Consider the following 16,293-nt stretch of genomic DNA (forward strand, 5'->3'; position numbering starts at 1 on the left):
AATAAAGGAATTCAGGTAAGTCCCAGCATATTTTAATGACAGAAGAGACTTTAGAAAGATGAACTAATTCAACCTCTTCCTTTTATATGTCACCTATAAAAATTACTGCACACGTTCAAACACAAGAATAGAATGTTTTCTGTTGCCTTGAAATTTCAGCTAATACAAAGCTGAAGATAATGGGTAATTCCTCTACATTCTGTAATCACTGGATATATCCCAGCATGACTTGCTGAGAACTATCTGACCTAGTCCTGTGACCTTCACCCCCAACACACTGTGTAAAATCAAACTAACAATTCCCGGGAAAAGAAATATTTGCATAGAATTCATAGTAGAGAAGGCATTTCCCCTACCCTCCATGTGAGGAAAGATACAAGTTACATGTCCCCTAAGTTCATTTGGGAGTCTCAAGAGAAGTACTCCTGGAGACTAGGGTTATCTGCCAGAACAGGGGCTGACCTCGCATCTCTTGGTTCATCATTTGCCACATGCTTCCACGAGCAGAATGTTCACAAATAAGCTTTGGGGTCAAACTCATGTGTGCTCCCATGGGCTTTGGGGCACATGTGAATAAGAAACCAGAGTAGCCCAAGAAGGCAAGGTAAGGGGAGAGGACAGCAGTAGGACTGGGCAGAACAAAGACACCAAATGTTCCCCGGGCCAGTTCTGGGAGAACGGGTGGTAGAGTGGCCACATGGGAGCCACTCCTAAAGGGCTTCAACCCCAAAGGCTTTCCACTGGGGTAAGGGAATCCTGGCAGAACAAGGCCATGGTGGGTTATCACTAGGGATAAAAGCTGATGGGGTATCACAAGAGATCATTTGGAGAAGAAATTACCTAGGTCAAGAACCAGGGCAAGTGGAGATCTCTGGGAATTCACCAATGTGTGCCATGAAAGTCAGCATTTGAATCCCCAGTGTGAGACAGTAAGGTCAACAGCACCAACTAGTTAAAGCATCACACTTTACTTCTTGTGTCTATTCCGCCCCTGGTTCTAAAGGAGCCAAGGATAGAAGAATTGTGTGCTTGCGGGGGGAGAGAAAAGACAGTGAAAGAGCAGAGTATCCCACTCCCTCTTTTTCCCAATGGCTGGTTTAAAGCCATGAGCCAATTCTAAGCTGGAGTGTAGGAGAAGCTTTAATTGGATGAAAGATTTACATTTTGATGCTAGATTAAGCTGTCCTTATTAGCTGAAAATAGGAATTGTTCTAATACCCCAGAATGACTGGAAAAGATTAGAATCTGTCTTACATATTATCCAGATTTTGGAGAAACAGAGTTGATAGAGTATTTGGGAGAAGGGATAGGAGAAGAATAATGCTGTTCTGCCTGCTAAATAAATCTGTAATGGTAGTATTATTAATACAAACCAATATACAGCAACATTATATATTTTGAGACAAATAAGAGCAGATCAATAATGAGGAACATTGTCATTAAGACGGATATAAATTTCCTGTCTCAGAATAAAGACACCGAAAATGAAATTTAAAAAATCCAGTACTATTGTATAATTCAGAATCCATTAGAAATCACTACCATTAACTTCTTTAGAGAGTTTTATTTTTTATTAAAATTTTTCTTAAGTGTTTTTTTTTATTTTAGAGAGAGAGTGCAAGTGGGAGAGATGGGCAGAGGGAGAAAGAGAGAGAGAGAGGGAAAGAGAGAGAGAGAGAGAGAGAGAGAGAGAGAGAGAGAGAGAGAGAGAGAGAATCCCAAGCAGGTTCCATGCTCAGCGAGGAGCTTGATGTGTGGCTTGATCCCATGACCCTGGATCATGACCTGAGCCAAAATCAAGTCAGACACTCAACCAACTAAGTCACCCATGCATCCCAACTTCTTTAGAGACTTTTAAATTTCATTTTGCACACAGAGGTTTTTTGCTGTCTCTTTGCTACTATCCATTTTATAATATCATTATTGTCAAACTTAAACATGAAATACAATTAATGAAGTTTTGTGGCTCAGATTAGCCTCAGTTGAAAGAGAATTAAGAGATGTATCATAAAGTCTTTTAAAATAGAAAATTATAAGCTCTGGGTTTTTTGAAATCCTAAATAAATGATGTATACTCCATTATCATTAATAAATAGATTTGCTTTCCTCATAAGTTTAAGGTACTTACAAAGAAATATAATCATTTATTCTTCAGCATTTAATACTTGATCCCCTTCCATCTTCCTTCCTTCTTGGTTTCATGATACACCCGGTGCTAATCTTCCTCTTACTTTTCTGATTTGTCCTTCTTTGTCTTTTTCTTTAGCACTTCTTTTATTTTTTACATAAGTTAGATTTTGTTCTATGTTTGCATTAGTTAGTTAGATTAGTTACATTTACATTAGTTAGATCATGTTTGCATTAGTTACATTATGTTCAGTTGAAAGTAACAAAGACCCACCTATAGTGGTTTAAACAAACAAGGATTTATTTTCTCCAATAAGAGAAAACCTAGTTACAGAATATCCAGATCTGGTATATAACAGCCTCAGGAAGTCAACAGGAATTCCGATGTTTCTACTGTTTGGTCCACAACAACGAACTTTCCCAAGGCCATCTCATGACCAACATGATTTCTAGTGTCAGCCATGACCTTTGCATTCTGAGCAACAGGAAGGACAAATGGGGAAAGAGGATGTGCTCTGTTCTTAAAGTCCCATACAACACTTATGACTAACAAATAATTGGCTGGAACTTAACCATGTGACCAACAGCTCAATGGTTAGCTGAGAAATGTGGTCTTTTATTTCAGGAGCTGATGCGCTCAGCTAAAAGTTTGCCTTCTCTTACCAAGGAAGAGAGAGGAGTGGATGTTAGGTACATAGCTAGCAGTCTCATCAAACCTTCTTTTATCTCACTTGTATATTCTACACTGGTAATCTTACCCAGTCTCACCGTTGCATGGATGGTCTCTCCAATCTCCTCCAGTCTCAATTGCTCTTCAGCTTTCCATTTCCCATTTACATATTCCTAGTTGATTTTTCCATTCAGAGCTTTCTCTAGATTCTATTCAGACTTATCTCAAATTCAATATGAGTAGAACCAAATATGTAATCATCTTACCAAATCCCCAAATCAGCTTCCACATGGTGCTCTACACTCACATAACCAGTTCACAGTACATAAGACAGCTTCCCAAGCCCTGTGAGCATTTACTGCCTTAGGGCTAAACAGCTTGCTGCAACCTGTATCATGTTACACATCACAATTTACTTCTGATCTTAGGTGATTCCAATAACCATTTTGAAAAATACATTTCAGGGTTGTTTTTTTAAAAAATTTTTCTGCATTTAGTAATGCCTCCCAAAGATGCAGGACTAGTCTCTTTACATGACTCGACGTTATAAAGTAAAATAAGCATCAATGCCAGAAAAGATGCAAAACAGGAGACTGGAAATATGGTTTTGCAGCCAGTTTTGGATTTCTACCAATTTGTCTTTTCAGCCAAATTGTTTTTAACCCAATCATCTGGCATGTGCCACATGGCTTTGTTGGTGGAATGATGGTCCGGTGGGGGTGTTTTTCTCTTGCCAAGTTAAGACAAATTAGAAGCTACCAGCTCAGAGAGTTTCTGTCCATATAATATTTCTTTCTACCAGAACTTGGTGTGCAAATAAGCCAAGAAACAACAGCAGCTTCTATATGGCAAACAGAAATGTAGGGGAGGAGAGAATGATACTTCACATAGGAGGAAGATAAATCTCAATATGTTTGGGGAAGAGAAGGGAGAAGAAAAAAAGGAAAGTGCACAAATCTGCTTCTGGTTGTCAGAAGGATCTGGGATTAGAAGTAGAGGCTCTAGAAGGCAATGTTAATGCCCTACTTTTATGACTACTAAGGAGACACAGGCTGCATGAGTAAAATAATGTACCAGATATCCTTTGTCCATCCTTCTACTGAAATTGACATCTGAGGTCACTGATGTTGAAGGCCCTTGTCTTTATCCACCCTACCTAAGCTCTCCACAGCACAGCATCAAGCGCTATAAATTGCACTGCTCTTCCCTCGGTTTCAAGAATTGAGAAACACTTCCATATGATTCTTCTCCTACCTATGTAGCCAATCCCATATCATTGCTGGTTCCTATTTCTTAATCCTTTTATTAGTCCTGCTGCTTCTTGGGATTAATCTTCCACTGTCTTTTCTTTTTCCTGTTGATCTGATTTATTTCCATAGCATTAGCTTTATACATCGATGATTTGCAAATCTGCAGTCCAATCCAGATGTCTTTCCTTATCTCTAGACCTATATTTCTGTCTAGGTATCTCCACCTGAATAATTTGCAGATATTTAAAATTCAACCTGTCATCTCTCTTTTAAATCTGTTACTGTCCTTGAATTTTCTGTCTTGGCTAATTATGTTCCATCTACCCAGTCACCCAGGTTAGAAAGCTTGGAATCATCCAAGATCCCTGTATCTTTTTTGTTCCCTTCCTCCATTATATCAGTCACCAAGATTTGTGGATCCTTAAAAAGCACATACCACAAGTATTGTTTACCTGACCTTTCCCACACTCCACCTCCACCTCATGAGTGATTTGAGAGCAGAAATTATGTCTGCTTGATTGTGGATCCTTGGCTCATACTGCTGCACTTGATACCTGGCACAGTGACTACTTTGTAAATGCTTCTGTATTGTTGCTGATCCTCTTAGACACATATACCATTTACAATAATCAGTTAATACCTTGGCCTAATAACGGATTCTGAGAGAAGAATACTCTCTGATACATTTGTTTCTCCCAACAGAAAAACATATGTGTTTACATTTGTATAATGAATTATTGTTCGCATACCTAGAGTTTTAGTTTCTGTAAAGAAATCCAGCCTAGCTTCTCCTCAAAAGGGAGGATGCAAAAAGAAGGATAGTGTGGAAATTCCAAGAAACAAAAATTATCAAGGAATTCCAATGAGGAGGTTTAGTTTGGGTTCCCCCCAAAGCAGGGCCTAAAACAAGGATGTAGGTGCAGGCCTCATCACATATCCATGTGCTGATCCCAAGAAGCAGGAGTGATGGAAAAGGGAGAGTTAAGTAGAAGAAGAAAACATCAGGTAAGAGAGCTTTGTTGGGCTAGTTTCCATTGTGTTCAACTAGCTGGGACTCTCAAAGAAACATGTAGAATGCCCCTGAAGATTGTTCAAGTGCTGAAGATTGGGATATTTGCCTACTGATTCCTGTCTACCCCTAGAGGAGGGTTATCTCCAGGAAAATACACTTTCCTTCACTTCTTGGCGCTCACGTGTATGGGCCAATGAATTCTTTAAGGTTTGCTGAGAGCCCTGGGGCAGGAAAATGGAGAGGTTACAGTGTATGTCTGAAGTGGAAGATTTTCAGTCACGTGCATAGAAATGTCCACCATGGCTGCAGTTGAAATCAGAGGTGGGGTGAGAAGAAACACATCTACGATAAGAATGAAAAACTATCAAACAACTGAAACAGGTTTCCTGGGTATCTGAGCAGACTGGGTGAACGCTAGTTGAGGACTTAAATGAGTTTGATGGCTATTTCCACTGGAAACATACTTGAGCATTCTCTACTTTTTAAAAAACATTGCCATAAGGGATGGAGTAGAAGGGAGAAAGTGGTATGGAATGTTTCAGAACCAGTAAAAGACACTGTATGTTGGTTTCCCTACACCTGAATCCAGCTCTCTACTGACTCTATTTGAGAGAATGCAGAAGCTAAATAGTTTATTTCCTGTCTTCCTTGCTAGAATCCCCAGGCATTACCAAGTGATACCGCTCTGGCAAAAAGACATTAGAGAAAATCTGTTGACACTAACCCCTTTCTCCTTGCCCCTCCTCTGCTGTCTTGAGTGAACTGTGATGTGATATCCCAAATGCCAGTGTCTATCTTATAACCATGAAATGACACAAGAGAAAGAAAGCAGTCCTAATTGATATAGAGGCAATACACGTCCCAGTAGGGCTGGCTCCCTTTAAGGCTTGGCCAGGCCAGGCCATGTATGAGGCCCCCAGCCACTGCTTCACCTAAACATTTTCTTTATGAAAGAGTGACCAGCTCAAGGAAAACGCTTAAGCCTAGTTCCATTCCAAATGCTATAGGATATTTTACTGGCAACACCTTTTTAACCTAGCCTTGATTTTGAACCACTCATTGCTCCATCTCTACCTATGCATGTTTCCCCCAGCACTGTCTCACTGTTTCTAGAATCTACCATGTTTTGAGCTTTTAACCCTTCAGTGGCATTCCCATTCAGTAGCTGCCAGTCTACCTTACCAACCTGTTTTAGTCTGGCCATATTGCCCTCTCTTGCTTCCCACCTACCTTACAGGGTAGACAAGGCAGAGATAACATCATGAGGGAAAGAAAGGACTGTAGAGCATGAGAGCACCCAGTTCCCTTTTCCTCCACCTCAAGTTCTGCCAGAATGAAGTCTTTCATTGGCTTCCTGAAGTCAGCATTTATGTTTATGAACTACTACATCCAAAGAGGATCAGGAAGGACCCTGGGCCAAAGGTTCTTCTCAGCTACAGTACTATGCAGAAGAAACAAAAATCTGTACAGAGTGAAGGATAAAAATTTACTAGGCTCTTTCTTCTGAAATCACCCCAACCTTTCTATGTTCCATTCATACAAATCAAATTAAGAATTAAGTAATTGTTAATTCTAGGACAGCCTTACAAATGAAAAATCAACACAGAGTTATTATTTTCCTCCAGAAGAAGCCCCCTTCCCCCCGCCAAACAAGCCAAGAGTCGATAATATGTACCCATTGTCCCCTGAGACACTCTTGAATCAATCCTCCCTTCTCTAGTGTGGACTTATCTTCTTAACATGGTAGAAAGTTCTTTGAGGGCAGGGGCTGGAGGCTTCCATTTCTCTTGTAATCTACAGGGAGCCTAGCACATTGTAGTCCATGTTGTAGACCCAAGAAAGCTTTAATGAATATTTGGTACATTGCTTTCTTTATTCCAATCAGAACACCTTCTAAAGTGATTTAGGCCATTTGTTAAATCGCATTCTTCTTAGATGGGAATGGAAAATTCCTGCTCTTTGGTGGTTCACCGGCCAACATAAAATTTGATGGTAGGTGGTTTCTGTTTAGTTACTGTAGGTAGACAACTTTTCTTTCTGAAGACATTGCCTTTTACAGTAATTAGTACTCCTGGTGTTTTTAGTTGGGAGGCCAAATGAGTCATGGAGGTCTCAGGTCATAATTGAGGCAGGTTTTAAAACCGCATGGGAAAAACATTCTACCTAAGGAAATCAAAATATATAATTCTCTATCATGATATCATGGCCATCCATTCTTGTATTCGTTCAACACATAATTGAGCACATACTGGGTGCTAAGTCACATGGACATTGGGGTAGAAAGACAAATGCGTGAGATCAGCTGCTTTTCTAGCTTATAGTTTAATAGTGGGTACAGACAAGTAAACAGGAAATGTCAACAGAGTACAATCACCATACAATCAATGGACAATTATGTATAGTATAGTCAAAGCAAGTCCCAAGAATCCCCATATTTAAAAAATGTGGGTGATAACATACAAGCAGACCACCACACAGTAATCAGGAGAGCTTGGGCAAGAGGTTCTGTATTTTTCCTGATACTCCAGCTCAAAACACCAACAATAATGGCAAGGATTCTTCATACTTGCAAAGGGAAGGGGGAGTCCTAAAGAGTTGTAATATGTTATCTCATTTAATCCATGTAACTTTTTAACAAATATTTTATTATAACACTTCACAGAAGAGGGTATTGTAGTTTAGGAAAGTTAAAGTTACTCCAAGGGACTACTTTCACATTTAAGTGACAACAGGACATGACACTGTTTACCATGGGCATAGTCTGTATTAAACGTTATTTGATAATTGTTGTCAGTTCTCCAGATTAAGCCCTTGTACTCCTAAATACTGTAAATAAGATTTTTTTTCTCTTATATAAGCAGGGGCATATTTACCAAAGATAAAAGCACCTTATGAGAAATGACTTGGGGACTGTGACTAAAAGACCCAGAACTACTTAGAAATTTCAAGTCTCACTTTCTTTTATCTTGGAATTCTTTTTAAGTTTCTCAATTTTAAAATGTTCCACTCTCTCCTACATGGGAAAAAAGTAAAACCTGTCTTTCTATTTTAAGTTAGTAAAAACATGTTGAATGATCCTTTATAACACAGTCAATATTCTCAGGACCCACAGTTAGCAAACAGCCACATCAAGCAGCATTTCATAACTCAATGGAGATTAAATAACTAACTATATGAAATCCTATTGATACATTCTATAATCATCGTAATATCAATATGTACATCCTTCAATTCACTTTTCCTTCAAAGCATGAAGAAATGTGAAAATCAGTAAATTCTATTTGTGTACCACAGTACCAAATGCTCAATATTTACACATAGTGGTTATAGTTTGAATACTTTATTACTTGTCAAAACTCAAACATTTTTAAAATAAATTTAAGTTGGTTTTTCAGAACCAAGAGTAACATATTGATAGCTATATAAATATTTCAGTTCTTTTAAATGTTTTCAGTTATCACTATAAAATCAGTGAACACTTTACAAGAAAACTTTATCTAAAAAAATGCATGGCCATATTATGAAATCAATTGTTACTATGCCTGAGAAGTTACTCGATTTTGAAATAATAGGAGGGATTAGTTTATCTGTAGATTTATCACAATCTTTTCTGGGGTTTTATTAGTCTGTTTCTTTGCCTTTTTAGACCTGGAATGAGTATATTATCTTGTTTCTAAGGGATAAGAAGGACATTAGGACGTTTGATGAAGGGAGAAGATGTTCTCATTTTCCCCTGTGACTTTCTTATTAGCCATACCACAAAAGTCACACCATGTTGGAAGAGGTGTATTTAATGTGAAGGAAAGGCAGGGTAAATCTTCACTCCTTAAACGGATCCCTTCCACAGCACTAGGGGTGTTCCAATCAATGTGTTTATATGGTCGTATATTTCTCTCCTTTCGAATTTACCCTCTTTCACATTTCTCCTTGGTTTGAGTGGCCATTACAATGGCACAAACATTTTGGGGGGATTTGGCTAAGTCATGCTTTCTCAATGGGGATGACATTGCTCTGAACAGAGGCAAAACATCTTACTTTTTATGTATATAGTGTATTTATATACATTAATAGATATATGTATAACATATCTTTGGTATTAAAATTTCATGTGGGGAGCAATTAGGAAAAATGTATATGACTGTTCCGTGGATAAAGACAATAAAAATGAAAAAAAAAAAGTTGAGAAGCACTGGGCTAAGGGGAATTACACTGGAAATACTTTAAGTTTAGGTTCAGTGGCATATACTTTTCCTACAAAATCAAAATTATATTGGATGTGTTTGGATTTAGGTTACAAAAATGGATATATTTAAGGTGTATTGTTTGCTGTGCATAATTGAGAGGAAAAAAATTGTGCTCCTCAGCAGATGTAAGCCATAAAGATGTTTTAGTTGTAATGCTTCCCTGAGTAAGACAAGTAGTTATTAAATGTGGGCTCCTGCTTCTAATTAATGAGATTTGGTAGTAAAATGATTAAAAGGAAAAAAAATACCCTAACATTTACTGAGTAATCACTGTGTCAGATAATATTCAAAGCACTTTAGGTACAGTAACATTAAATACACACACACACACACACACACACAGGAACTGAAGGAAGATACTATTATTTCTCAATCTTATGGTTACTTAAGCACTGAGAGTTAACTAAGTTACCCAGGATCACAAAGCTGGTAAGTGGTGGAGTTGGACTTGAAACCTGGCAGGCTGATTTCAAAGACTGTGCTTTTAGCCATGACATTTCCTGCCTCCAAATAAACAATATAGGAATTTGTGAAAATTGGATGCTTAACCAATGACCCTTCAATAATTGATGGACTAAGGCTTGCATGAAACAAAGGGAAAGAGTATCAAGAGCACTTTAGTGGCTACATCTCAAGTAAAGATTAACTTCTGCTTCCTCTGAGGCATCTTGGGAGAGATGGGTCAGCAGGATGCAGGCTCAGAAATAAGAGCTAGACCTTGGAAAAAGACCAAGTTCTATGCCAGTGTGTCTCAACCATGCCTGTGCATTAGAATCACCTGGGTAGCTGTTCAAAAAATACTGGTGCCCAGACCCTACTCGCAGGATATTAACTCAATTAGTGTAGGGCAGGCCCCGCCATTCGAATTTTCTGACCACCTGAGTTGATTCAAAAGTGCAGATAGGTTTGACACACTGCTCTAAGCACACCACAGACTCCTGCCATTGCTAGTTTATACATTCATTTCCTGTCTTAAAGCTGACCTGAAACCCAACTCTAAACCCTTGGTGCCTACCCAGCCTCAACTCCAGCACATCCACGGTCAGAGCCTGGGAGAAGCCCAGCCACTATGTGGAGGAGCTTCATGACAATACCAATCCTGTCCCCCTGGGAAGGAACCTCACAGTGAGGTGACTCCTGCTCTAAGACCAAAAGAGGAAAGCAAGGTGGAGGGGACAAAGTCCTTCTTTGCTTCTCTCCCCTTGGAGTGATTTCACTCTACAAAGCTGACACAATCAGTCCCTCACTTGTTCTCCTTCCAAAGGTGACACTAGGAAGAAAAAGGAATGAACTACTGATAGGATTGGGACTTCCCGGAAGCCTGGCTCCTGGCCTACATTAACAGATACAGTGAGGAAACCAGGGTCCAAGATTACGGCTGTCTGCTAGTTCCTAGGGAAAACTCATTATTTCACTTGTGATCCTTATCCTTTTTAGTGACTATTTTAAGTGAATTTGTTTTAAAGTCTCTTTTCCTTTAAACGTTGCCCACATAATCAATCAATCTGAGAACTGGGGGTATGACAGAGGAGGCCCAGTATGGCAGAGCAGTTAAGCAGGAGATGGGCAATGGGTGCACACCACTGTGAAATCAGCTAGAAGGAGCTAGGGCCAAGGACAACACTCCAGAAGTTCTGTCCTTGGGGGCCCCAGAAGCTCTGATTCCTAAATGACTTATGGCTGTGGAACTGATTCATCCACTACAAGTGACCTGGAACTTACGCTACGCCTTAAAATCTTGGTGGATTCTCCTGTTAAATGGCACGTTTTGGTGAGTCTAACTTTACAACCAAAATTCCATATTAGAATTCATCCGTCAGTGTGGAGCTGTAGCTGTCCCAAAGGAGATAACCCATACAGGATGTTGACTGAGGTGGGAACAGAAGTATATGTCCTCTCCAAGAAGAAAAGGGTAACTAGAAAATCTTAACTGGAAAGAAAGCCAGGGTTTTACTTAGTGACTTCACTGTGCTCTTTCAGAAGTGGCAATGGAGAAAAACAGTTTCTTCCTCATTTTAGAACACAAAAAAAGAAAACCAATCAAGAGTTTAAAAAAATCCCCATTTCAGGGAAGTTAAAGCCTACAGCAAAATAAAAGTCCAAAGATATACTGACTCCTGGCATATGCTTTTCAATTCTGGCATGGTTTTCAATTCTAAGTATAAAGAATCAAGGTGAAGAGAAATCTATACAAGTGCAGACAAACAGGGTAAGATTAAATAATAATTGATGACAGCTAAGAACTTGTAAAGTGCCTAACTGTTCTTAAGTGTTTCTATTTATTTAATAATCTTTTCTGTATTTTTTAGTAATATGACTTATATAGATGTATGTTTTTGTTTTACCTTGTTTACATTTTAATAATTTAAATGGAAAAGAATTTTTTTCCCATGAATTGTAAGAAGTCTAGCTGCATTCAAAGTCACCCACTGCATTATTAATATTCTGCCCTTTGGAGACTTATCACCACACTCACCCACCTACTCTCCTACCAGGCCAGAGTAGAGATCTCTAGGTAGGGATTAGATGAGTGTGTCAGGGAGAGGTACCTGTACTGGGCCCTTTCAGATCCTCCAATCCCTCTAGCTCCACATTGCCTTCCCCTTCTCTAACCAAACCCCTGGAACCTGATGTTCCTATTGACATTCTCGATTCTTTTCTTTCTTTCCTTCACCTGTGCCTTCTTTGCCAAACCTTATTAGGTTAAAGTCTCCATTCATTCTTTCTGTGCTTGCTTTCAACCTTAGAATAAAATCACAAACCTGGGCTGCATGGATCCACAATGAAACCACACAACGTGATCCTACTTGGGCCCTCACTGTTAATTGACAAGGCTCTTTCTTTAAAAAAAAAATTTCTTTTATTCTTTATTTATTTTTGACAGAGAGAGACCATGAGACAGAGTATGAGTGGGAGAGGAACAGAGAGAGAGGGAGGGAGATACAGAATCCAAAGCAGGATCCAGGCTCTGAGCTGTCAGCACAGAGCCCGGTGTGGGGCTTGAACTCAAGAATTGTGAGATCATGACCTGAGCCGAAGTCAGACACTTAAGCAACTGAGCTACCCAGGCACCCCAAGGCTCTCTCTTTTTTGGATGTATTGATACAGGTCTCTAGACACTTACTCTAAACATTTCTGTCAAGTCCTGCTGTCATATTCACTCTCAAGCAACAGCTTTCTGTCCTAATGTAGACCAAGCCTACTCAATATAAATCTCCTACACATTCTCTCTCTCTCTCTCTCTCTCTCTCTCTCTCTCTCTCACACACACACACACACACACACACACACACACACACACACACAGAGTCTTTCTTCCTTTATATTTCTTATCCAACTACTCTGCCAAGTTGATCCCACAAGCATCATTATCTCAAAAGATCTTTCTTTGGGCACCTGGTTGGCTCAGTCAGTTGAGCAACCAATTCTTGATTTTGGCTCATGTCATGATCCCAGGGTCGTGGGATCTGGCTCTGAGCTGAGCATGGGGTCTGCTTAGGATATTCTCTCTCTCTCTCTCTCTCTCTCTCTCTCTCTCTCTCTCACTCTCTCTTGCCCCTCTCCTCTACTTGCATACTGTCTCTAAAATAAAATAAAATAAAATAAAATAAAATAAAATAAAATAAAATAAGACTTTAATCTTATTTGAAAATCCCTTTCAATTGACTCTAATCATCCCCTTTCTACTGACATTTTTCCTTCTAAATAATATTCTCTAGCACCTTCCAGTTTCTTTAAAAAGAATCTCTCTCACAACACCACGTCTTACTTTTTGTTAAAATTATTTCTGTATATGTTTTATGTCCTTTACTAGAACGAAGATTCCTTAAGACCAGGAATAAAATTTAAGCATCTTTAATTTCCTCCAACGTCTAAGATTGAATCTTATACACAGTGTGGGTTTATGAATGTGTACTGAATGAATGAATGAATGAACGAATATCTCAGTATAGTTAAGTCATTCTTGGGCTCATTCCTGGTGTCTGAAAGAAAATCCATGGGAGTGCTCTGAACTTGCTTCAGTAAGACTCATTTAGGGTTTGGAATGCCTAAGACTGCCATGGACTTCTCAGATAGTTATCTTCTCAGTGTAATGTAATGCCATAGTCCCTTAGTCAATGCTTCTCCATCTTATTTAATGATACTAGAAACTACACAATTAGGTATTAATTCCCTTGACTTAAATCTTCAGTTCCTCTTTAAAGTTGCAACTATTAAAAAATAAATAAGTAAATAAGTAAGTAACAGTTGTAACTGTTTCTGGGAAAGGTATTGCATTTAGATTGCAATAAACTAATTTTTGTGATATTTTCCTTTGCACTGAACGTGACAGGAAGAATAGAAATATATATATATGTATTTTGTCCATGAGAAATAGGGGCAGAAATAGATGCTTTGGGGTTCCTTAACAGGACCTCTTTGATTCTTTCCTTTCTCGCCTCCACTTGTGTTTCCTTTGCCAAACCCCATTAAGTTAAAGTCCCCATCCAGGCCCAAATCACAGAGGGGACCCTGTGAGCCTACAATGGCTCTCCAACAGCCTCCTGTGTTGTTCTCCCTATTACATGGTATGAAATCCCCAAGGGTTGGTGCTCTCTAGGGCATTGTCTCCAGAAGGCCACTATTAAAATGTAGTTAAAAGCAGACTGGAATCCTGCTTCAATTTTTTTTCTGCTATAAATAAGCTGAGGGGCAACTTTGATCCTCATCTACGAATGGATTGGAATCCATTTCTCTGATCCTGCAAGTACAAGTTGTGATTTCCAAAACAGGCATACGGCAGTATATGATTTGTGATATTTTCCCTTCTTTCTAAATTTCCATAACTGCAAATGTCCTATACTTCATATACTTTCATTTTACCAGAAAAAAAAAGTAAACTAAAGAAAAATGAGAGTACGTTAATTACAAGCTTTAGGGGAAAAAACATGGAAATATCTTTGGGTCTAGAATATTTTTCCCTAGATTAATTTTGGTGAGAAAATGTTCTTTATAGTAAACAATGGTGTAGTTCTAGTCTCCACCAGTTTTTTTAAATTTATTTTTTAAATTAAAGTTAGTTAACATATAGTATAATATTGGTGTCAGGAGTGGAACCCAGTGATTCATCACTTACATATAACACCCAGTGCTCATCCCAGCAAGTGCCCTCCTTAATGCCCTTCACCCATTTAGCCCATCCCTCACCCACTTCTCCTCTAGCAACCCTCAGTTTGTTCTCTGTATTTAAGAGTCTCTTATGGGTTACCTCCCTCTCTGTTTTTATCTTATTTTTCCTTCTCTTCCCCTATGGTCATCTGCTTTGCTTCTTAAATTCCATATATGAATGAAAGCATATGATATTAGTCTCCATCAGTTTTTAATCATCAGATTAAGAAAAATATTTTAAGAATTGTTATAGAATAATTATAGGAAAGAAAAGTCCAGGAAAAAGATCTACTGATATAATAAAGATGCCCCTCACTGTATATAATTGTACTAGATACTAAATCTTGACTACCTTCAACATTCACACACACACATACACACACGCATACACACATATGCCCCCCTCCCCTGCCAGAGTCACGTAGAGGGCATTTCTGATTTCATCAGAAATTTCTAAATTACTATGTCCCTATGATTGCTTGCAGGATTTCAGTTTCCCCTCAACATCTCCCACAATTAATTGAGAGCACCAATATAAAGGGTAGAGACTTCATATGTGTTTGTCTTCAATCTGCCGCACGTTCCCACAGTGTCTACAGTTCAGAGGGCCACTGGAAGTAGTGCCATTGTAGCCCCTCATGAGAGAAAGAAACATCAAGGCCCATGCCAAGGGTGCTTCTCTAGTGCTCCCAAAGCTGACAATTCTGAAGGCAAAACAGCAATGGCAGCTCCACAAAGGAAGCAGTCTCTCTATAATTTGGTGTGCTTTGTCACTCAGTTTATCCAAAACATACCTCCTTTGCCCATTGGCTTTTTCTTCCTCAGTCCAAAGGTGTCAGAGGATAAGCATCACATCCACTCTATTACATATGCTCAAGTCTAGTTCTAGAAGCTAAACAGAGAACAGAAGCTATACCACCATTCCATCTTCCTCAATTTTATTCTGCTTTGGCTCGAATCCCAGAAAACTTCTCTTGCCTTCCCCTCCACCTCCCAAATTCTCCTGCTCTTCTGTGGATGCAAAAACTACTTCTGGGGGTAGAGGCAGGTGGGTTAAAATGAGAGGATGTTCTTTATGTTAGCAGTATACAAGTCCTGGGTCAATCAGTCAAATGTCCTATTGTAATTCGTACACCCAAAGACACCCAACTTGTCCTTTAGTCAGTAAAATCATGTCACGGGCCATCTTAGGGTACAGGTTTTGAAACTAAGAATTGTGTACCATTTGCTAGCAACCCCCACTGAAATCCTCATGCATGCTAGGAAAATCTAACAGATTGTTTCCAACTGATTCTTCTTTCATTTGTATGAAGAAGACTGGGTTTTCACAAGTTGATGAAAAATCACTCTGGGGACTGCTGCCTACCCAACTCTTAACTACTCAGCCTGTCAGGCCTCCTATTTAGACCCAATTAGTGGCATCTCAAGTTAATGCCAGACGACCTTCAAGTGCTACCCTAAACCGACCTCAAACTAAAGACAGACTTTGGAAGACAGCATCAACAAACTTGGAACAACTTCTGTGTAGCACAGCTGATCTGACTAGGTTTCTGTAGCCACAATCCCCTAAAATATTTAGAGATTTTGAACTTACAGAACAAACAAACAGAAATCCCTGACTCTTTTTCCATTTGGCATTTAAGTCAGATGAGCATGTTTTTTTTTCTACTGTCCCCATTGACACCCCATCTGAGAAGTTCTTAAAGATGAGGGAGAAGAGAAAAAGGAATGGGAAAAGAAGCAGATAAGGGGAATGGAGTGAAACAAAGGAATGTAGTGTAAGTGTGAAAAAGAAAGAGAAAGTGAGGAAAGCCTATAAGACAGATTCTCTTAATTTCATCA

General features: G+C 39.1%; 1 long non-coding RNA gene across 1 annotated transcript in view; it reads right to left on the reverse strand.

Moving 5' to 3' along the window:
* The window catches only part of LOC109498993, an 86,425-nt gene extending 70,421 nt beyond the window's left edge, over positions 1-16,004 (reverse strand). Inside the window, exon 1 of the long non-coding RNA XR_006596805.1 lies at positions 15,246-16,004. This is a non-coding gene — a long non-coding RNA (uncharacterized LOC109498993). The remainder of the gene's footprint in view (positions 1-15,245) is intronic.
* Between the last annotated feature and the right edge of the window lie 289 nt (positions 16,005-16,293).

The sequence above is a fragment of the Felis catus genome, chromosome B1, assembly GCF_018350175.1.
Source record: "Felis catus isolate Fca126 chromosome B1, F.catus_Fca126_mat1.0, whole genome shotgun sequence".
Taxonomy (NCBI): domain Eukaryota; kingdom Metazoa; phylum Chordata; class Mammalia; order Carnivora; family Felidae; genus Felis; species Felis catus.